Here is a 23411-nt window from a genome sequence, read left to right as displayed (position 1 = left end):
CCTGATTCAGAAACAGAACAGTAACAAAATGTGATTCAGCTCCAAAGAACTCTCCAGATAAATTATTCCTGCCTTACTCAGGAAAAGGCTTTAACCCGCTAACTCAGGCTGTCATGTTACACACAGGGTAAGCAGAAGCAAATGCGCTACCAGAAATTCCACATCACCAGTCAGGTTATCATGAGGCAAAAACACCAAGATTTAATCTTCCCTCATTGGCAGCTGAACATCACCAGATGATTTTTCCATACAGAACAATGCATTTTACTGTTTAACTCAGCTTCAGTTGCTAGACAGAAACTGGTTACAAAACACAGCATAAACTATTAACAGGCAGAGTGCTATGCTATTCCAAATGTGAAAGTGCAGTGCTGTTGGAAATCAGGACACCTGGGAAGATTTTCATTTTTAGGTCAACAAGAACATTGCTGCAGATGTTTTAAAATAATTAATGCCTTCATCTTACTGTACCTCATGTTTCAACCTACCCCAATTCAATTAAGCATCAAGTCCAGCCCTCTAACCTGCAGCTTTTCACACTCACTTGGTACAAGTATACACAGTGTCGCCTTCTACAACTACGAGAAAGAAGAGGTGAGGATGCGGCAGTCAGCCTCTTCTCCCAGGCAACTAGTTATAGGACACAAGGAAGGGACTTAAACTGTGCCAGGGGAGGTTCAGGGTAGATATTAGAAAATATTTCTTTGCTAGAATAGTGGTTAAGGACTGGATTGTACTCCCCGAGGAAATGGTGGAGTCACCATTCATGGAAGCGTTCAAGAAATGAGCAGACATAGCACTTCACAATACAGATTCAGTTGAAGATTGGACTTGATGATCTTAGAGGTCTCTTCCACTCTTAATGACTCTGTGATTGTATGAACCATAGAAGGATGAAGTTTACCATACCCAGAGAGGGTTAAGATGGACATCACTGTTCCCTTACCTCTGCCTGGAGAATGTAGGCATATACACAAAAGAATTTTCATCTGTGTGCTCCTCTACATTCAACTACAACACCAAGTACTTGCCATTTTCTAAAATACAAAAGACTGATAAACATTCAACACACCAACCAGCATTTAGACAATCCCCTTAGCACTACCCTGCTGTTTTGTCAGTCAACACTATCACGTTCCTTGTTCATAATCTGTTTAGTGTATCAAAGAAAGCATTGCTTATCTGTTTTGATAAGGTCAAGAGAGATACCTACAAGCAACCACATCACACCCAGACCCAATGAATTACAGGTTCTCTACCAGGTTTATAAGGGCCATGATCAAGTCCTCCTTAGACTCCCCTCTTCCCAGACTCAGAATGCTGCTAAAGTCCACTGGATCCACGGTGTCACATATTGCAGGCCTGGACACACTCCAGAGTGGCTTCTATGAATTAGCTTACACAGGCCACAAAGTGGGATTTGCACTGGCAAAACAGCAGCATCACAGCAGACACATGAACAGCAAATATCCCTTGGTGGTCAAGGGGACCCTGACCAGTCAAAGTGCCAAGCCAAAGAATTTAGGCTTTCCCTTGTCTCAGGCTGTTAGAATCTGTCCATGGAGCGAGCAGTTGTCAGTTTGAAGTATTATTACCCTTTGCCTTTCTCCCCTTTGCCCACTTCAGCTGCTTGGTATCACTCCTCCACCCAAAATTACCACACCAATGACTCACAGCAGACTTGGCAGAAGTGGCTCTGTCTCTGCTTTCAGTTTATATCCCACCACACAGCTCACACCCCCTTCCAGGAGGCTTTGCTGCACATGGCTGAGTTACAAGCACACTCTCACATCAGACAGACCTGTAGCAGAAAGCTTGGGCAGAAAACCTTAAGTGTGACTCCCTGAGCAGCTACTTTGTCCAGTGGGCATTAGCAAGCACACATGGAAAGATGAGTGCCAGCATTCATGGGATGACAAACAGACTACTAAAGACAAATACATGACCTCAGCTTAACAGCAAACCTTCTCTCTTCTCAGCTCTTTTCTCACCAATACAAGAAAGGCATTTATATGAAATGTAAATAAAGCTGATGTAGAGCAGAAAGTGACTGGTGTTTGAAGACTCCTAAATCACAAAGATGTGGCTAGATACTTGGCACAATCATCTATACTGTCAATCACAGGTATCATAAATCACCTTCTGCTTACAATTACTAATTAGTTTAGGTCCCTAATGTTTATATTAAATATTCCCATTGTACTCAATGAGACTTGATTAACATGTTCTTAATGCTTTACAGGACAAGACCAGGCAACAAGAAATCCATGATGAACAAATCTGCCAGTCTAACCGAAAGCACTGGAAATGGTCAGTTTTTAATGTTAAGCACATTTTCAGCAATATATATAATCATGCTGTGAAAATTACTGGAAATTTCTCTTTTAAAAGTACCCCATTCTTTTCAGCTGTTTGGAAAAAGAACCTCAAATCAACCCAGAGACACTGAATTGTGAAAGGTAAGTATTAAAACACTTCAGTACTTCAAAAAGCAACTAGACACAAAAGCTGCTTGAAGGTAAAATTATAATTTTTAAGTTTCAGCTCAAAACCTCTTTTTACAATTGACCTTGATTTGTGCAAATTCCAGGTCATCACTGCTTCTGTCATCTACCTCCCAAATGAGAAGCAAAGAAGCTGAGGAGTGGTGGCAGAAAGGAGTCTAGCAGTAATGCAATGTTAATGTTTTCCTATCTGAAATACTGCTAACAGAACCAAAATGCCAGGTTTCCATAGCAACCTGAACTATGTCACATGCTTACGCTGTATATTAAGCAACATTGAACAGCTTATTGTAAGACAAAATCCTGTACATTTGTAATATACAAAATAAACACTGGAAACCTTCCCTATTTACTTTTCAGTTGCTTAACCTGCAAAGTTTATTGCAGTCTGGTGAGTATGACCATGTATTACACCTATGTAGCTTCAGAGGTGCTTTAATGCTGGCAATGTAAGATGCATCAAAATTACAATTATCAACAATAAATCAAACTCTCTTCACACTGCACAGACTGAATCCTGTTTTTAAAAGCAGCAGTGTTTCTAATTATTTCCTTCTTCCTAGCAAAATCCATTTAGGCATTGTGTAAAAGATTTAGTTGTCTTGCCCTTCTGAAACATCCTGAAAACTTCTATTATCTTACCTTTTTTCCTTCCTTCACCAGATCTCTGGAATCTCCAGATTCCTGAGAACACTAACACAGTTGCTGACCTTGCAGGAGTCACCCTGCATTATATGCAGTGCAAAAACTCCCTCTCAAACAGAATTCCCCTTGCTATACACCAGAGCACAGTCACATTTACCTACTAATTAGAAAGCAAGTCTTTGAGGAGCTGCTTGCTTCTTCAGGAGCAGAAACAGAAAAGCTCTTCATATTTTTCTGTGTTCTAACCATTTGCACACATCTAACTCCTCAAACTTATTCAGGTAAGTAAAGTTCCCTATGTCTGTGTATGCAGAAAATACAGAACAATTTTATGATTCACACAAGATGGTTATACGCCATCCCTTCCTGCAGCCTATCTAATTGGGCTTTTACTTGCTCAACTCTGCATGTGTTCAATCAGTGAGATGGTTCAGGGCTTAACTAAAAAACAGAAAAGTTAAAAATACACCTGAATTAAGCTTGAGTACTGTTGCATAAAACACAGCTGTGTAGAGGTTTTCTGGTGAAGCAGTAGCAGTGTATGTTTTATTTTCAGATTACTCAAGTGTTTCAAATATTATTATAGAATTTAGGTTCTCTTGTTGAACAAAACAGACTAATTTGAAAAGTAAAATTCAAATATCTTACACTGATAGTATCAACAAAGTAACTCAGCATTCCAAAACTAAATATTTTCTTTTGCTAGAGGGGAAAAAACCAAACACTACAGTCAGAAAAATGACAAACAGCTTCAATTCCTCCCGTGTTGCATTTTCATGAAAGCCATCCGTCTCAGCCACATCAGCCAGGTGCCACAACAGAGACTCTGAGCTCTCTACTCCTGTACTAAGTGCATTCAGAGGGACTACTCACACAGATTATGTTTGTGACACCTAAGCACACATGTGCACAGCTGGGGCCCAAAGACGAAAGCTGCTAAATTTCTGTTCACCACAGGTTATACCTGACATAGCTGCTAACATTTCAAGCAAAACTTGGCATTCTCTTGTTTATAGCTACATCAATGTAATCGCTTGTCCCTTCTCAAGTTGATGCCAGCCAAAGCAGTTAATGCATTAATAAGTTCTGGATCTGGCTATGCTTTTTTCCATGTTAAAGTACCTACTTTTGAGGGGGCCACAGTCCTTTCATTTTTTGTGTTAAAACTTGTCTTTGAAAATCTGTTAAAACTGGATAGAGACCTACACTTTAAAAAAATACATAAAAAGCAGTTTGCACCTACGCCAACAAGATGCATTAGTGATCTGTAGTTAAAAAGGACTGACACATTACCTGTGAAAAGGGTATTACCTTAGAGCTAGATTCATAGAAGCAAGGATCATTTACGCTGAAAGACCTTGAAGGTCATCAAGTTTAACCATAAACCTACTCATGTTCCTGCCAATAATTATGACAGGACTAAGGATTAAAACTCATACATCCAATCCCAAACAGATGGCTGGGCTGACCTCATTAACAGGTCCAGCTTCCACAGGTCAAAATTGCTTTTCTGAGATATCTGCATGCTTGACTCCGGGAAGTAAAAAGAAGAGAAAAATAAAAAAGTGAAAAAAGCAGGAAAAGAGATATGTTTCAAGGCCAGATGAAGTAGATTCCAATTTATAATGTAATTCTATCATCCTAGAGCCTTTCAGTGAGAAAATGATTCACAGGTCCCTCATCACAGAATTCACAAAAAACAGTACATGGCATGAGGAAGAAATCAAAACTTATACAACAGACATAAAACCGAGTACCATACAACCTTTTAATTTAATTGCAATATAACGCAGACAGCAAAGCAGTTAAGATTTGAAAACTGTACTCAGTACTGAATGCGAAGTCCTGATTCCATGTGACATCCATAGAAGTCTGATTCTGTACAAAGCTTCTAGATCCAAACCAAAACCCCAACCACATCAAAGCAAACAAATGGAAAAAACAAAACAAAAAACCAAAAAACGAACAAACAAAAAAGAAACCACAATGAGAGGAGAGGCTTTTGAAGGACTGTTACCATTTACTAAGGGATGACAGGTTTTCTCAAGAAATGCATCTTGTAACTTGAAGCCTTTACATCCCAAACTCTACACTGGTCCACAACAAAATGGACACCTGACAGCTATCAAGTAAAAAGAAATACATGTCTCCTTAGATGCACCTTCAAAATCAGGTTTGGTGCTACAAGTGACTCCTTCAGCTGCACCACCTTTCCTTTTGCAAACCTCCTTGGCCTTCCTCTTCCATTTGCACAAACAGCAGCCTTCAAACACAGCTCATTCCTAATGGAGCAAGGTCCCATTCTGAAGGAGCAGTATCGCTCTGCTCTGCCAAGTCTGAGTCTACATCTGAGTCTACATCTTCCCTGGATGAAAACAAAGAAACTAAGACACCTGCCTTGCTCTTCTCAAATTTAACTTGAATTGTGTTCATAGTTGAGCAGAAGGGCTAGGAACTTCTCTCCTGGATGCATTGTTAACCCACTGCTCATCCCCCCCAATACATGCCAGTCTGGTTCATTCCTAGGGTTCATGCTCCTTGCTCTTTCCAGCCTCCCTGCAGAAGATTCATTATTTCTTGGTTTTGCTGTACAATTTGGTTTCAGTATCAGTCTCCAGTCCTCTACCCCTAAAAACTGCCTATTATCTGCCAGGGTCAGCCTGGGACTAGGAACTACCAGAGCAGGGCTTAGAAAAGGACACAACTAGTTGACAAAACACTGAAACTTATTTCTCATGCAATAGAGTCAGGTGCACAATGTCAACAGTGCAGGAGAAAAGCAAACTAATCTTCATCTCCTTAATCTCTTTTTATGACAACCAGTGTGTTACTTGTACTAACAGAAGTTATGCACTACAAACAGAATCCAAATTTCAAAACAAACAACCCACTTAAAAATTCATCCACTGAGGGATCAGTTAGCAGCAGAGACCCTTTTCAAGGAATGTAGAAATCCTGATAGAAGGAAACAAATGGACATTTGATGTGGTGTGATGTGAGCAAACACATCAGCACAAGCCCAACAAAGGCGATTTTGATTTCCATCCACTAAGTATGGCTGTAGCAGGACACAAATGCAGATGTCACACAAAGTTCTTGCCTAGCCTCTGCACATTGATGTGATGCTACCCTCTATTTACCCCTTACTAAAAGGCACACCTAACCAACACTGCCCAGCACCAACACTGCCCAGCACAATGATATCACAGAACAAAACAAAAAACCAAATTACCTGTAAACCAAATGAAATTTCTTCAGAGGATACCTAACCATGAGGACTGGAGAACAACTCATGGCACTGACAGAAAGCCAACCTTGTCATTCCTTTGTGGTCCTCAATTTGTTTCGTAACTGGCCTGACAATGACCCAGGCTGCTTGTGACTTGATCCCAAATATTTGGGTGGCAAGAGGACTTTCATGTTCATCACCTGTTAATCATTTGGGCCAGATCTGCACAAGTGACTGGCTCACAGCAGGCAAAGTCAATCTGTCACCACATACCTGGCCACATTTCAGCTCACTGTTCCATAACACAGTGAAAGTTTCATCTCCCTGGTTCTTCACCTTTTGTCACCAAGATATCACTGCTTACACCACATAGCTACCAGACAATACCTCATTTCAGAAGTTTTAGGAGCTGGGACAGAAGGTACTGACCAGATTTTATGTCACAGATTACCACAGCCCCTACCTTTAGGAGTCTTCAGCAGCTTCACTACAAAAGGCTTGATCAGTAACCAGGACGAAAAAAGAAGAGTACTAAATGTCAAACACTAAATGTCAAATGCTTATGTAAGAGAAGAATTTTTTAGTATAAATTCTAAATATCATGCCAAAAATCTTCGTGTGTAAAATTATTATACACTTCAATGCTTTCCTGAATTCTGAACCTTTGTGAGAAAGTATGAAGGAAGAACTCAAGACGTTCTCTGGCTGACAAAGTTTTGCTGAGTTTGCTGCAGCTACCAAAATCTGCATACAGATTAAACCCAGCTTTATCACAAGTAGCCAGGTCTTTGGCATCAGTACAGCTTCTTAAAAAGCACTCTAAAAATGATACTCCTTAAGCTGAGAGTAAAATAAAGCCCTTGCCACCAGACCAGGGTGCCACTTAACCATGAGACAGTTAACTACAGCAAAAGCCTACTGACACAGCTCAGATGCTGTGCCAAGCCTCTGACAACACCGAGCTGTCCCACGCAGCATCTCCTCCAAAGTAACGACCTAGGCAGACCCAAGGATTTTCTGCCATCACAGCATCACCTGATCTGCAGAAAGTCATCCACAACTCTTCCGCTCTGAATCAAGGTGGCATGATGCTTTGTAAATATTCATACTGCTTTTCTATCTGCTGCATTACCCTAGAATATTTAAAAAGAAGACAAACTAGAAAATAAGGTAGATAGCAGATCAGGCAGAAAGCAGAAAAAATACACTGGAGTAAGAGAAAACAGAGAGAGCACTGCTAGAAAAGGTTAAGTTTACTTGAAAAAAATTAGTTAGGGAATACATTACCTTTTCTTAAGATAAAGCTGAGTTCAATGAAGCAACAGCTCTCACTGTGAACTTTTCTAAAACAAAGCTGTGATTTCCTCTATCTGGTGCACTCGAACCAATCCTTGCCTTCACTGTCATAGATTTTGAGGAAATGGCCCTCAGATATCTTCAGAAACACTGAGAAAGTCCCAAAAATCAGTCACTAATGAATGAGAGTACAGGAAGAAAATTTCCTTTCTAGAAATAGTACTAACAAAAAGCTATTAAATCCTAAAATGAACACAAAATGAAACATAAACAATGCTATTTTGACATTGTAATGAAATGATAAACACATATCTTGCCTGTATAAACAGGTATAATTTCCCTGCTAAGCTTGCATGTTTTCTGTTCCTGTAAATCAGTTTGATATTACCATTACTTAAACATGGGTACTAATAGAACCCACATTTCAAGAAGGATGTTTGAAAAAATCCTCTGCAAAATATACAGAGTAGCTATAAGAAAAGCAACAACAGGCACCTTGGTGGGATCTACACACAGCACAACAAAGAGAAGGCTAAATGCTAATTATAGTTCAGGAGTACTACAGGGCACACAATAACTGAGCTGGGAACAGCTTCACCAGCTCTGACAGGGGCACTGGACCACACAGCACCAGGAATTTGAGGCATGCAACTGAAAGCATAGTTCACCTCTCATGATAAACAACAATCAGAAAGGCTGACTGACATTATAATGAGTACTGTACACACCAAAAAATTCAAGTCTAATCCAGAAGTCTTCCTAAAGGATAATGACAAGTCATTAATTCTCAAGTAAGTACAGGGAGGTGAGGAGGACACTGTATGGTACTGAGCTGAAATACTGGTACTCTTTCTGCAAGCTTGGTCAGAGACTGGGAGTACCATAGGAGCAAAAGCAAAGCATGGCACCTGGTTGTGGGCACTCAGTACGACCTTCTGCACTGCAACCCACTGGGAAGCACCACCAGACCCCCCAAAGCCCTCCTGCACTCTGTACTTGCAGGCAAGCTGAGGAGATACACAGCCACAATCCCACGCAAGGCTGCAGAGCCCAAAACTGAACAAACAGTTCCCAACATACAACTTCCAGCACCAGCATAACCCCTCACGCCCACCTGACATTTTGACCAGGAACAAGACATACAGCTTTCCACCTACAATAAGAAGGCTTTGCAAAGAAAAGCAGGAAGAAAAAAAAAATAGTCTTCTCTATGTGTTTAATATATCAATCTGTAACATTTTGTTTGGGGAAGGAAATATAATTCCTCTAGCTTGCTGTGAATTTTGTCACTAACTCATTGTTTCATACATCTGGCTAGGAAAAATGACAAGGGAGTAGGATTTTAAGAGAAAAAAGAAAAGAGGTGAAGGAAAAAAGAATTGAAAACTTGTTTCTCCTACTCTGCTTTCCATCCTAGTCAAAGGAGGTCACTTGAGTGAGCACTCTTGATGACTCCACTCATGAAATGTAGCATTACATTTCCTCTTTTTGGGAAAGCAATCATAACCCCCAGGGAAAACTCATAGCAGAAGTGGCAGCAACATGACTTGGACATTTTCTTCTGTGAGGGTGCATATTGCTCACAAGAGGGAGTGAGAAGCCATCAGCTCTGTGGCAGGTAGCCAACCCCACCATCAATAACTCCAGCAGCAGGTGGATACCTCACTAAAGCAAAAGCTACACCTATAAAGCCTTTGACTTTTTTAGTTTATTGATCATGATGAGGAAGAGGTTTGTCAGTCAGCTGCTTTTTGGGTGATGACACTGAATTTCTTCTGCTAGATGAGCTGAGGACCATGACTGCCTGCTGCTGAAGTGGGCACCTGCTGAGACACAGAGGGCACAAGCCAGGTGCTGGACAGAGAGCTTTACCATCTTTCTCAGCATTGGTTATGCTCCAGCTTTCCTTTCACGCCTACTGGATAGCAAAGGGAAATTGAGTCCCTTTGTCCTTCATTTCCATAATTATTGTTTGTGAGCAGCTCCAGCTGCCTAGAGCAGCAATTTCTTGTGTCAGATCTCGCTGCAGAGGCTCACACTATGTTCTCACCTTTGAAATACCCATCCAAATGGGTGACTGCAGGGACTCACTCTAGCTGCAGAACTAGTCACAGAATTCCCACAATTTTTTTAATTACCTTTCTGAAGACATGTTATCCTCCAATCCAAATCACTCCCAAGTGAATTCACTTCTGTTCGAATAGAGGGGCTTATTCCCTAACACTTAAAAGAGATTTGCAAGCTATCCCCTGAAGTCAGGACTGTAAGGTAGCCAAATACCTACTACAGCCAGTCTCCAACCAATTCCCACCTTCTCTTTCAAAATCATGGATACACAAAGCAATATAGTTATATTCCTAGTAAGACAAGAATTGTTCAAATCAATTCTAACTCACTTCATCTCCAAAGGGAATCACTTACCATTTCAGAAGCAGATGTGACATATTCAAATGGGAGTGTGGCTACTGCTGCAGTGAGAACAAGGCACTGGGCAAAGCCAAGGCATGAAACCCAGAGACTGTATCATAAGCAACGAGGACAAATAGGTATTCCAGAAGTGTTTGTTTTCCATAACATAATATGCAACAAGAAAAAAAAAAAAACAACAAAAAAAACCCACACAACAACAACCCACAAAGAATTTCCCCGTGAGGCCAAGATTTTGATCCACTACTTTGGGGAAAAAAAAATAAATACAGGAAAGCCATTAGACAGCGTTTTGGCTACAAGCATCTATTTCAATACAACTCTCCAAAGGATCAACATTACTTGAATATTTAGGTCCTCAAAATATTTTGTGCACATTTATGGACATTTTCCAGGTAAAAGGATGAGAGAGGGGGCAGTCTAAAATGCACTGCAACTTAAATATTTTTTATCATGACTTAAAGATATATATTCCTGATAAAATAGTTTTCATCAGAAAGTACATATTCATGCATACTTATACACATATTCTTGGCATTTTCTATTGCCTTCTCCATTAATTTTCTGAAAATCTATGTGTGTACACATGAGTATCAGATGGAACAATATCAGGAAATTATTATTTCCATACTGTGTAAACACTGGCTGATACAATATGCTGGCAGAGCTCATCAACACACATTTTAAGTATCACACAAACACAGGCCCTTGGACTGGGTCACAGCATTTGAAGCAAACCATAATCGATTAATGGGCACCTATCCATCTTAAAAGTCCACCATTGTGCATTAATACAAGAAATTTATGACTACCTAATGGGAGAACAGCAATTCTAGCATGTAAGGTAAACACAGGCTAAAAGCCTGCTACTGAATCGAAGTGTTCATCATCTCATTTCATCACCTAGGGGATGAACAGTTACTGCATCCTTTAGCACCACGATATTGCACACGCATCACCCAAGATACAAGTATGCCACTCCACCCGTAAACCAACTCTGAAGCACTGTATGATGAAGGACAGAGAGGAAAGTCCATTGCACTGATTAAAAAGACAAAAATCAATTGCTGACACACCTTTGGAACCCGGCAACACTTCGCAATCACGGCAACCTATGGCTATATAAATTAACAGAGACAGAGAGAGCCTGGAACATTCCGGTATTTCATCCGAGACCCTGAGAGGGAGGAAATAAACGGGGCTCGAAGCCGCGAAAGCCATCTCGGCTGCTCGGGCTGGGCAGCGGCAGAGCACACGGCGGGTGCCCAGGAGCAGCTCCCGGCAGCCGCCCCGCGCCCCCGGCCGCACGGACACACCGCGCCTCCCGGGCTGCGCCGCCGCGCCGGCCCCGCGCACCAGCGAGCGGGCGAGGAGCTCCTCCGCCCCCACAGCGACAGCGACAGCGCCGGCCCCGTCCCCGCCCCGCCGGGCTCCGCGTCCCCCGGCCAAGGCACAAGGCCGCGCCCGAGCAGCCCCGCCCGCCCCGGGCCCGGCGCGCACACAGACCTGCGGGCGGGCGGCATGGCGGGCCCGGCCCGGCGCTGCGCCCCCAGCGCTCTACGGAGCGCCGCCGCCTCCGCCGCTCCCCGCTCGGCCACAGCGGCGCCGGCCCCGCCGCGCCCCGCGCTCCGCCCCGCCCGGCGGGCCCGCCTCCCCGCCGCCTCCCCTCCGCCCCGCCGCCTCCCCGCCGCCCCGCCGCCTCCCCGCCGCCCCGCCGCCCCGCCGCCTCCCCTCCGCCTCCCCTCCGCCGCCTCCCCTCCGCCCCGCCGCAGCCCCGGGGCCGCGCTCCTGGGCCGCTTCATGGCCGCGGAGCCCTGTCCTGGGCAGAGGGTCCGTCTGCGGAGCCAGGAGTCCTACGAGTCATAAAGCCCAAGCGCCGGGGTCTTCCTTCTGGAGGGGAGTTTTCTCAAGGGCGATGCTAAAAACACAACAACCAGTTTTGGAAACTGAGGTTAACCAAAACCTTTAGATCCGTGGGAAACTGAAACGCCCAGAAACCTCATCTGTTTCTACAATGTCCGCCAGTAGGCTTCTTCACCCAATTCCCAGAAAACAACACCCGCTATATTTGCCAGACCCGAGATAACTGCAGGTAACCCTTGCAGACGTTTGTGGCTAGCCTAAACAAGATCTAACTTATTTTTTCTTCCTTAGGTTAATAATCAGCTCTGAAAGACTGATTTCAGTCTTTCAGGCATTGTAACAAAGGCATTGTCACATTATTAAATTCTAAATTCTGCAAGACAAAAACTCAAGCCTGAAGACGATACCTGTATAAATGAAAAGGTGACACAAAGTGTACACATATATACTGAGATGCTAAAAGAGTGTGTCAGAATAACAAATGGTGCACAGGCATATGAATCCAACGAGTTTTAATTTTAAAGAAGAGATTTGTCAGAGGTTTGTTTGTTTGTTTAACAGCTGTTTAGAAAATTCATTTCAAAAATGTGTCATTTTCAGGACCAAATGCATCTTCAATACAGACACGGCCATCTCCCACCATTGCCATTATCCTACTTGGAGCATATGCTTGCTACCACTCAGTGTCACTACTGGAACAACTGTCTCAACTCGTCCACTAAATTTGCTGCTGCACTTTCAGCTAAAATTGAAGTTTCCACCTGATTTCCTTTTTTTACCGAAACAGTTTCTTTTACAAAAGACAGATTTTCTTTAAAATACAGTCTGCTGCTTAAAGGATACATTCTGATAACACACTGCAGTTACTACATCTTATTATTACCCAGCAAACGATGGACAAACACAAAGTTACTTTGGTTAAAATCTAAAAGACTTCACTGGCACAAGGGTTCTCTACCACCACACAGAAGAAAGGGGCCCTGCTCTCAGTTACTCTTCCAGCAGAGCTTAGATTAAAAAAAACTGGGGAAAAAAAAGAGGAATAAAAATAGTAGTGCTGTTTACCCAACGTCCTTTTCCAAATTGCAGAAGCTACAAAGCCTTATCCATCAAAGTGGTGGAAACACTATTTATCTCTTAGCTGCACTTGCACAACAATGACAGTGACTAACACCTTATTTTAGCTCCAGAAAAGTTATCCCTGTCCTAATGTACCAGTCTGCTGTCCATCATCATTCCAGTTACAGTCACCTCTATTGTAGAGTGTAGAAAGCTCTATGAAGACAATGCATAAAACTCCATATAGCAAAGAAACCACGCATTCCTATAGTACTTATGCTGCCCCAAGCATATCAAATATATATTCTAGACTGCTGGCACAGGGGAGAAATCACTCAAATTCCTGTCAGAGCAGCAGGATAAGCAGGCTAGGACTGGGAGAGAAACATCATACAAGTTCTGATTATGGCACTGTGGGTTAGTGCCTGTGGCTCAACCCACAGACTTCATGTCATTGGAAGAACTTGTGTGAGTGGGACATTATAGACCCTTTTATTTTACTGAGCCTGAAGAACTAAGTAATGCCTGCCTTTCTGTTGCAACGATGAACATGAGATAGGCAGATGATAGCTAGGTTAGACACACACACATCACCTTTGAAATAAAATTTAGTTTTCTCTCTACAGTATAGAGGATAGCAGACAGTCTAAATGGTTTGCATTTTCCCATTACAACATGTTCCTTGCCAATTCATTTGAATTCAAATGCTCTAACATCATTTGGATTCATTGTCTTTGTGGTATCAATGCTTAGAATATCTTTACCTGAGAAAATCTTAAATTCATGTTGCTTGTTGATTTCAGGATTGGGCAAATTTATCACTGTTTGCATTATTTTGATTGAGATGAAATGTAAATTTGCTATTTTCATCACTTCCAAATTGCGAATTTTTACCGTAGAAGAAGATTTCTCACACAAACTCACATGTATAACCACACATGAAAGACAGAACAGATCTGAGATACTGAATTACTACATTTAATTGGGTTTTGATTTCTGCTTCAGTCTACAATAACAGAGTTGCATAGAAAAAAAATCCTAGTATGTTTATGGCCTGCATTCAGATCAGCTTACACTAACAGCAGAAAAACATACTGTATTGCTCCTGTAGTTCATGTAGTTTTTGTTTATTTTTTTACATCTGTAATTGTTAGCTTACACCCCATTTATTTAAGAAAGACAACCTGCCATAAAGAATTACACTGACAACCTTGAGTACTATAACAGTCCAGTTTTGAAAAGATATAAAAGTAAAGGTGACACCAATCTTTTTTTTTTTTTTCCCCGTTATCAGCCCTTCTGGTTTTGCCTATTACTCCTACCATTATTCAACATGAAGTAGTCGCAAAATAGGTTTCATACAGACAGACTTTTATGCATACATAATTGAGGCTCTGCTTGATCCTACTGCACTGAGGGCTATTCTTAGCCTGGATTCTTCAGTTTATGTAATGATGAATTTTCAGAGTGTCCCCAGCTCACCCTTTAACTTTGAATTGATTGTCTAGATATAACTCAATGTGACTGAGGTACTGAAATTTTCCACAAGTTTTACAAAAATGAGGAAGCGACCACAGCTTCAAACTTTAATATGAAGTTCTCCCCTAATAACTGATTCAGTGCACTTATTTCTCTGTCTAGAAAAGCAAACCAGAAGTAGCTTCCAAAATACTCAGCCAAAGAAACACTATAAAAAGAAATGGAATTTCCTGAGATACAAGAGGTGATGACAAGAAAGCCCTGTTTGTTTCAACTAAGGTAGCTCAGTGGGCGCTGGATGAAGCACCACACCACCACGGTTTATCCCAAACCCCAGAATCACGTGCATTTTAACATGGGCTAAAAGGGAAAAGAAGCTGACCCAGGCTTTTCTAAGTCAAATGCAGCCAAATGCCAGCGAAGAACGGAAGCTGAAGAAAAAGAATACAAGAACGTGTGGAAGTATTTATGGAATATTGCTGGTTGCTCCCCGTCTCGTTCTTCAGCATCATTAAAGCATTCCCCAGGACAGGAATGCCGCTCCCGGTGGGCCCCGAGCCGCGGCGCTGCCCGTCCCCTGGCGCCGCCAGCGCCACACTGCAGGCACAGGGAGCCAGCACCCGCACGGCCTGGAACGTGCTCTTGGAGATGGGAGTACCACCACAGCCGCAGCGTCTGGACAACGCCGCTTCAGGTTCTCCTCACATTATTCCCGTCAAAACACTACTGCGCTTAAAACAGATTTTGTAAGTACAAACTACAGAAGAATTTTCCCCCCAGAAAATCGTTATAATCCAACGCTTAGGTCATCAATCTGACCATACATGGAAATTAAACATAAAATAGCAAAAGATTGTGCATCATCTCCTCCTTCCCTCTCCTTTCCACCTCCTTGAAACTGGGACGATGTCAGGAAAACTTACAGAAGAATATCTGATACCAAGACTTTCCACATGAAATACACAGTTGGAGGAAAGAGAGGACTGATAAATGCATTTCTGTGCAGATCAGGGGTTTTCACTAGAGCTGAATCATGTATCCCAGGTGCTAAAGAAAATTTGTACTTACCATTATATAGTACATACATACCCCAATTATATACTTTCCATAACTTAGCACATTACTTTGATGTTATTCTTGCTCATTTTTACGTCGTAAGCCTACACATCAATCATCATGTCAAATTAAAGTAACAGTAATATCTAATGTATTCATACGGAACAGAGAGGTTAATTGCATGCTGCTGTGCAACTTGCATTTAAATAAATCACGCTGATTTTTCAGGTTCAAAAATTCAGCCTTACCTACCAAACTGTGACAGCCATGGTACAGTGGTGCCTCTAACACTGAATGCTACTCACTCCGTTTCACAGGCACACCAGCGTTAAGTGAAAAGAAACATCGACCTCTGCCATTCCTTTCCTGGTGCTTTTGGGAAGATCATTCCTCTCCAGCTACCATCTCAGGGATGCAGGCACAGGCACTGGCTGTTTCTGTGCTGGCAGGAGGCTGAATCGCTGACGGTTTCACTGATGCACTTCTCTATTGCATACAGGAAGCCAGAGGAGAGGCACAATCTTTTGTCAGTGCACATGACTTGTACAGTAAAGAAAGCCATTTCTAAAAATAACTAGGCAGCACATGACTCTCAATGCTATTTTCCTGGTGGTCTAGTAGTCAGCTCTCACCTCTTAGATTAACATCAAGGAAGAGATTTCCTATTTCAGTAAATTTCTCTTGTATATACCTTAGTTTTCACTGCTGCTGTGGCTGTAATCAACAACCCTTTCACTGGTCAAGAGAAATTTAGTAAGATGTATTACTCATTTAGAAAGTGATTTTGTCAAGCACAACAGAGCAGGACTGACTGATTTGTTTCTATATCTAACAGCTTCCTAGAGAATGCACAAAACACATTTGCCCACCCTGCCATCAGCATAAGATCACATTTTTCATAGGCTCAGCTACTTTTCTGAAATTGTCAGGGGAAATATTTTGTCTACATCACTGAGGCAGGTTAAGAATCAAGGGGCTCGCCCCTGCCTTCCTCTGTGGTGTGACATAACAGAGACACTCCTAAGGGTGGCAATGACCATTCTGTAATATGTATCTTCAATCCTGCCAATGCAGCTCTGTGGGCCTAGCCTAGTTCTAACCTAGCTGTCTCCCGTGCTGCTAACATTGCAGCCACAGAAGTCAGTACCCCTCCAAAACCCACCTGAGAAGCACACAGAGTGGAGAAGCCTGTGCTTTTATATACAGCACTGTGGATCTAGTGGAGTATACAAACTCCTATGGCTAGCTCAGTTACTGCAGTATAACCACCTCAGTGTCTGGCTGGTGTTCCTTGCAGGATCCACTCTGTAGGAAACCACTTCACCTTTCCCCTCAGCAGTAGGCACAGATTACCTGCTGGGACCAGCTTGACCTCTTCTCACCTAAGCACAACCACCCTTTTGCAGTGGCCTCAGGCCACAGTGATACCTCAGCCTCCAGCCCAACACAGCTTTGGCTCCTCAAGGCGTGAAATGCCTTAGTCTTACCAAAGGGGATGCTGTTGATCCCACACAGGTGAAAAGCTGTTCCTGCATATATAAGATATTAGATCATATCTACGAGGGCCTGATTTTAACCTCATAATTTGTTATCTCCCTCACTGCACAGTAAAATTGCTGAATTCAGACCAAAGAAAGCTCCATCACAATCAAGACATACATTTTGTTCAAGCCTGCTACAGTGAATGTTTTGTGATGAAATGAACCACTGGCTGAACAGGGATACCAAACACCTTCAACCTCCTTCATTCCTTCCAGAAGAAAAAGATCCCCTAAAGTTTGTTTTCAGACTCTAAAGCTTTTAAAGATCAGCTAATGCATATTTACATAGTCCACAAGCACACAGTCTGAAGCTTATCTATCTTAACACACAAACGTTTTTGCATTTTTGCAAGGCAAAGGCTTGAGAACCAGAGAAATTTGCTTGTGCAGAGCCAGCCCTCCTGTATCGTTGGACACTGCCTAAATAGGGAAAATTATTTTTGCTATTCTTGCTCCCAGATCTTCTACGCTCATGAAAACAACACGCCAAAGGACAGATCTTTTACACAGAGGTCAGCCACAGCACTGGCCGTTTTCATTCCGCTCACACAAACCTTACTAAAGAAACCAAGGTCACAAATTAGTATCTATCACGTGAGGAGGCCGCGGCAGCACAAGGCAAGCAAACACCGACCTCGATCCCCTCTGGAGCCACTGGCCCCCACCTGAGAGCGGCCTTTGGAGGCTCTCTCCCCTGCAGGCCGAGCACCGGAGCCCGGAAAAGCCGAGGTGTTTCCACAGCCTGCTCGGGGAGCGCCTAAGCGGGGGAAGCGCCACGGTCCTCCCCTCCGGCCGCGATGTGCGGCGCAGAGCGCTCGGCTGACGAAGCCTCTGCTGACGAAGCCTCGCCTGCGGCCGTGACAGCGACACGCCGTACGGGCAGGATGGCGTCGGGACGGGCTTGGAAAGGCAACACGAAATGAGGGGAAACAACGGCGCGAAGCCCGCGCCTGCCGGGGGCGGCAGGAAGAGCGCTGGCAGAAGGGAGGAAGAGAGGGGGACCCGGCGCCTGCGCCCTCCTGCGAGCCCCCGCCCGTGGCGCGGCCCCGCAGTTCTTGCCTTGGCGCTGGGGGAGCCACCCCCGCTCCCGCCGCGGCACCGCCGGGCTGGCCGCTCCTTCCCGTCCGAGCCTCCGGCCCGTCCGGTCCCCCACCACCATCCCGCCTCCCGCCCACGGCGAGGGCCCTTCACCAGCCTCGCCTGGGCGGCCCCCTCTCCTCCCCACGCCGCCGCCGCGATTTTCTTCCGTGGGGTGGAATAGAACGTCCCTCTCCACACGTAGCTGATTCCAGGACTTGGTACTGCCTGGAAAGTGGGAGCACAAGGAGAAAGCAGCGGCTGAACGCAGTAAAAGGAGAGCGAGGGAGATTACTCTACCATTTGTTCATTACAAAGAAGTACTACAACGCTTACAAGCATCCCTGGTGGTCTAGTGGTTAGGATTCGGCGCTCTCACCGCCGCGGCCCGGGTTCGATTCCCGGTCAGGGAACATCAGTTTTTTTTTCTCTTTGATCTGTGGTGTGAGGTGGTTTTTTGTTTGTTTGTTTGGGTTTTTTTTTGTTTTTTGTTTTGTTTTGTTTTGTTTTGTTTTGTTTTGTTTTTAGGATTCTCTCCGGCTCTCTCCTTCTGCTCGTACAATTCTGGGACCATCGGCCGGCTGCTATGCGAGCCAGAGGCGCGGGAGTTGTAAGACGGCCCTGACAGCTTGGGGGAGTCCTGCATGAAGGCCGAGCAAAAACTGTTCAGCGCCCTGTGCTTGTGGCAGGGGAAGCCTGGTCAGGTGCAGCATCTGCCTGAAAATCTTCCTGTCACAACACTGCCCACAGACATCTCATGCACACCCAGAGGGATTCTAGAAGTCAGCAGAGACCTGCCTAGAGGGCCACATGCAGTTAGAAAGAACATAATTTCTTTATAATTTTTTTCCTGTCTGCTCTTAACAGTTTAGGGTGTTTCCACACCTTCTCCCCCACGGGTGAACGGTCACTTAGTGCTATCACTGTATCTGAACCGTGGCAGCAGGGACCCAGTAGGGGCTGGAGGATCTCTCTTATGGGGAAAGGATGAGGAAAGTACATCCTTGAATGATGAGCCTTGAACAGAACAGCGGAGAGGGGACCTCATCAATGTCTACAAGTACCTGAAGTGAAGTGCTAAAAGGATAGAGCCGGCTCTCCTTGGTGGTGCCTGATGCAAACACACCACTGGAAATAATGGCTTTGGCTGCCTTTCCCAGGGTGTGCCAGAGCCTAGGCTGCCCTCCACTGCGGATAGGAGTGATAGGATGGGAAAGGTCCTCCACTATATTTTTTATGACAAAGAAGCTTCAAGGAGGTGAAAAGGGAAGGAATCACCTTTGCTCTAAGGCAGAAAGCAAACAATCAAACGGGCTGTTGTTACCCTTTAGATATTACAAAAACGTGCCACCAAATTATAGTTAAACACCAGGTCCACAGGTTGCCACTCAAGGAATTATTGCATTCCTATGGCTGGAGGTTCTTAAGAGTGGGCTGGACAAGTTATCAAGTCTCACAGACTGGGCAAGGGGAATGGCTCAGTGGATCTCCTAAAATCCTGAAAGTCACAATTATATTATTTCATCCTGAACTTTCCTCTATAATTAACAGTTTACCTGTTAATTAGAACTGTGTTAGGGCTCTGAAATTCTTCTCTTCCTCTTTGATCTCAGTGAAATTACTTAGCAAGTTGGTGGAAGAAGTTGCTGCTTTCTATGTCTGAAAATGATGGGCAATTTTAGAGGCAGCTGAAGTGAATTTCAGGTATTGACTACCTTCCCAGAAAAGGCATGTATATGGTTTCACCTAATAGGAAGAAAAGAAGCATTTCCTTTTGCTTTAACTCATTTTGTAGTAGAACATTTGCACACTCTCAGCACCGTAAATCCAGCTTTAGAGTCATCTGAGAGAGAAAAAAAATCACATGTAAGATTTTAGAAACTTGTAAACCCCCCAGAATAATTCTTGCACACAAGGAAAGAGTACTTTCCAATACTTACTTAGGAATGCTGCATAATCTCTGAAGAAGCTATCTAATGGCCTTCAAAATCCCTTTTCAGTCTGATGCCAGACTTGAAACTTGCCCTTGCACAGACAGCAAATATCCACCCAGCAATCAGTAGGCACCAGTCCTCTTGGCTGGTGTCCTTACACCTCAGATCCCACTGTGATTAAAGGTGTCCTGGTTTGGGATGAAAAGAGCCCAGAGCAATGTTCACCTTGAGCATGTGTTGAAGAGTGTTACAGCAGTTTTTGATTCCTTGTTCCTGGACCTTAATGATGGAGGGAAGGAACTGGGTACTTGTTTTTAACCGGTAGAAGAACTATCCTTCCTAGTGCTGTTTTTGATATTTTTGTTTTACATGAAAGGTAACTCATGATGCTGGCATGCTGAAGCCCCAGAAAAGGTGGGCTGTTCTGCAGAGGACTGGCAGTGCAATCAAAAGCACATCACAAAAGTGATCTGGCTAGAGCAGAGGCATTTCAAACAAAATAAGATTATTAGTAACACATTTTCAAAGTGTAGCTGAATTCACTCCTCGCTGTGGTAGATTTTAAGATACTGGCTCACAACTACTTTCACTTTCATTTCTGTTCTTCCTCAAAAGTGTGACCAAGTGTTTTCCATGTCACAGCAAACGTTTATGGGAATGAACTGCAGAAGAAGTAAGAATGATAAGGAAGACAATACCTTAACTGTAGATCAACTTATACCAGCAGCTGAGTCCACTTTTCTTTCTTGCTACCTCCTTTAAGTTACAGCCCTACATTAGTTCCATTTTGTAAGTTTTTTCCAATCTTATACGAAGTATCTTGGCTGTGAGTGAACATAAAGTTTTGCATGACTTTTACAACTAGCAATTTTTTGGAAAATGAACCTTCTCACTTTTTTTTCTATAGGCATATTTTCTACTTGCCGTCATATTTCACTTCTGTCTGAAGGGCATAGAGTCATGCAGTCGTTAGATTTATTCTGTTTCCAGGACATTCTCTTGGCCGCTTATCGCGTTTTTGTTTGTTTTATTGTGGACATAACTCCGTGGTATCCTCCACGGGCCAACGAGCCTTTGTTGATAGAAACGTTGTCGGAACACGCCACGAGGTGGCATCCCGGTCCTGTGTCTGCCACCATCCGCCCGCGGTTCCCAGAGCAGCCCCTCCTCTGAAACTCAATTCCTTAAGTTAACGTAGTGCCCGTTTCATTCCAATGAGCTACAGAGCAATGAAGGATTTGTATTTGCTGATAAAGCCAATTTCATGTACAAATGAAGCTTTTATTAAGGCAAATCACTGTCTAGTTTCTGAGTTGAATGCTGCATATGGAAACTTTACAAGCTGTCTTTAAACAGTCTCACTATAACATTAAAAAAAAAACAAACCACAAAGTATTATAAGGAGTGTGACTCGGACTCTATCACCTCATCCTGCCTGTGGCATTAATACAGTGATGACACATACATTACCAGAGTGACAAAGAGCCCCGCATCTCTGAACATGTTCACCCCCACAGACACTGTTAGCGGTCAGCACCACCTCTGCTTTTCACCTGTAGATTTTGAACTGAAGGTCATGCAGGAAATTGGTGCCAAGGTGAAGAAGGGAACCACAATTTCTGCCTCCCAGGTCAGGATACCAGAGCATCAGCTGCCCAAGGACACAAGACAAGGTCTGGTTTAATTCCCTTCCCTTCTGCATGGATTCACAAGGCTGGTGAGCCATGGGAGCAGTCTGTGCTATGACATTAGTACTGTCACCATGGCAGTCAAAAGACACAAACCAGGCAAAGTGTTTTTTAAATTGGTGGGGGGGGAAAGAAAAAAAAACCCCAAAGATTTTTTTTCCAGCACGTAATCCTTTTTCCAGGCTTTCCCCCCCTTCCAATTATCTATCCCAATATTCTTTCTATATAATACTGATGTCTTAAAACATAACTGTAAATCTCTTCCAGAGCTACAGATTCACTATGAAACATGTTCTGGACAGTAAGAAAAACAATATGACAGCCTTACTGTACATTCTTCTAGGACTGTTTCTTGAGAACTACAGTTGGAAAAATTACTCTGAATTGTGTTTTAAAGAGGAATTATTTTATGCAAACCAAGGCAGTTTATTTAAGGTAACATTATTGAAAGTCCAACACAGATTTAATTACCACTCACAGATCTAGATAATATTGTCCAAGGACCATTTTCCAGACAGTCCTTTTGCAGGAGCAGCTGCCATGTCCTATTAAGAAGTACTCTGATCATGAAATTATGAAAGCTCTGATCCTTTTAAAAGTCTGAACTTTTTCTCTTGCATGTTGAAAATCTGCTTTCTAGATTCTTTTTATACTGCCTTGTGGCTACAGTCAATCATTACCTTCTGCCTTTCCATGCTTTGTTTCCCTTGTGCTCTTTAGATTAATCACACTTTAGTAAACTATATTGACAACGTTATTATGCTGTGCCTAATTTTTGTTTTGCTAGCAGAAAAACAGAGCTGAGAGGTGCCAGTCTCTCCCCCAAAGCAGGAAAATAATAACAGACTATAAATTGGTATTACAACACATGCTCTGGCTGGTGGTGCTGTCTGCTCTGTGTAGCAGGGAATAGCAACAACCCAGACAAGGACAAGGAAGCTGGGCTGATGGAGGGTGGCCACAGCAGGGTGCCTTCATGACTGTCCACCCAAACTGTGCCCACATCATTTGCAAGGGTTGTTTTTTTTTTTTTTATAGAAATTAGAACTCTGTATTCCATAACTGGAATAATTGATATTGTGTAAGCTGCCGTTCTGCACAAGAGATCCAGCAAAATAAATGAAAAAACAGGAATGATCTTCCTCTCTGCTCAGATAAGAAACTACCTGCCTAATTCTATCAGGATGAAGTTTTGCAGTTTGTTCATTCTCTACCCCAAACCAGGTAGTAGGTCTCAGTTTCATGTCTGTTGGGACTGTGGCCTTGGTTCAATCAAAACAGAGTTCCTTGTGTAGCCTGCAACTGCTGTCATCCTCCTACCATAGTGCACGCATGTCCCTTTAAGTAACCAGGCTGAAGTGGAGTGAGAAGCACGTGAGAAGACAAATATGAGCTCCTGAGCTTTTATCACCATGACTCCCCTGCCTGCTACAAGGCTCACATGGAGCTGGTGTGTACATGCCAAACCCAGTTCTGAAGGGGGCTCTCTTGGGTTTACCATCAAGTGTTTCTTTGGTGAGAAAGGAGTGGTGGGTGGCTGGTGGTTCTGCTGTGGATGCGGGCAAAATCCAGGTACCTTAAAGATAAACCAGGTATCTTAAAATCTTTTGTAC

General features: G+C 43.3%; 1 protein-coding gene and 1 non-coding gene across 8 annotated transcripts in view; one reads left to right on the top strand and one right to left on the bottom strand.

Annotated features, from left to right (window-relative positions):
- The window catches only part of NCOA7 (nuclear receptor coactivator 7), an 83253-nt gene extending 67212 nt beyond the window's left edge, over nt 1–16041 (bottom strand). For 3 of the 7 annotated variants that reach the window (XM_066315334.1, XM_066315341.1, XM_066315340.1), the window contains exon 1: nt 11608–11709. The gene's annotated coding sequence lies outside the window, so the exon portion shown is untranslated. Of the gene's footprint in view, nt 1–11177; nt 11301–11607; nt 11710–15806 lie in introns of those variants that run through there. The other 4 variants (XM_066315335.1, XM_066315338.1, XM_066315336.1 and 1 more) reach the window with 4 other exon arrangements.
- Nucleotides 16042–18517: 2476 nt separating this feature from the next.
- On the top strand, nt 18518–18589 carry TRNAE-CUC (transfer RNA glutamic acid (anticodon CUC)). The gene has a single exon. It is a non-coding gene; the product is annotated as a tRNA-Glu (tRNA).
- Nucleotides 18590–23411: the final 4822 nt, after the last annotated feature.

The sequence above is a fragment of the Sylvia atricapilla genome, chromosome 3 (genome assembly GCF_009819655.1).
Source record: "Sylvia atricapilla isolate bSylAtr1 chromosome 3, bSylAtr1.pri, whole genome shotgun sequence".
Taxonomy (NCBI): Eukaryota; Metazoa; Chordata; class Aves; order Passeriformes; family Sylviidae; genus Sylvia; species Sylvia atricapilla.
This window is presented reverse-complemented; position numbering and strand designations above follow the sequence as displayed.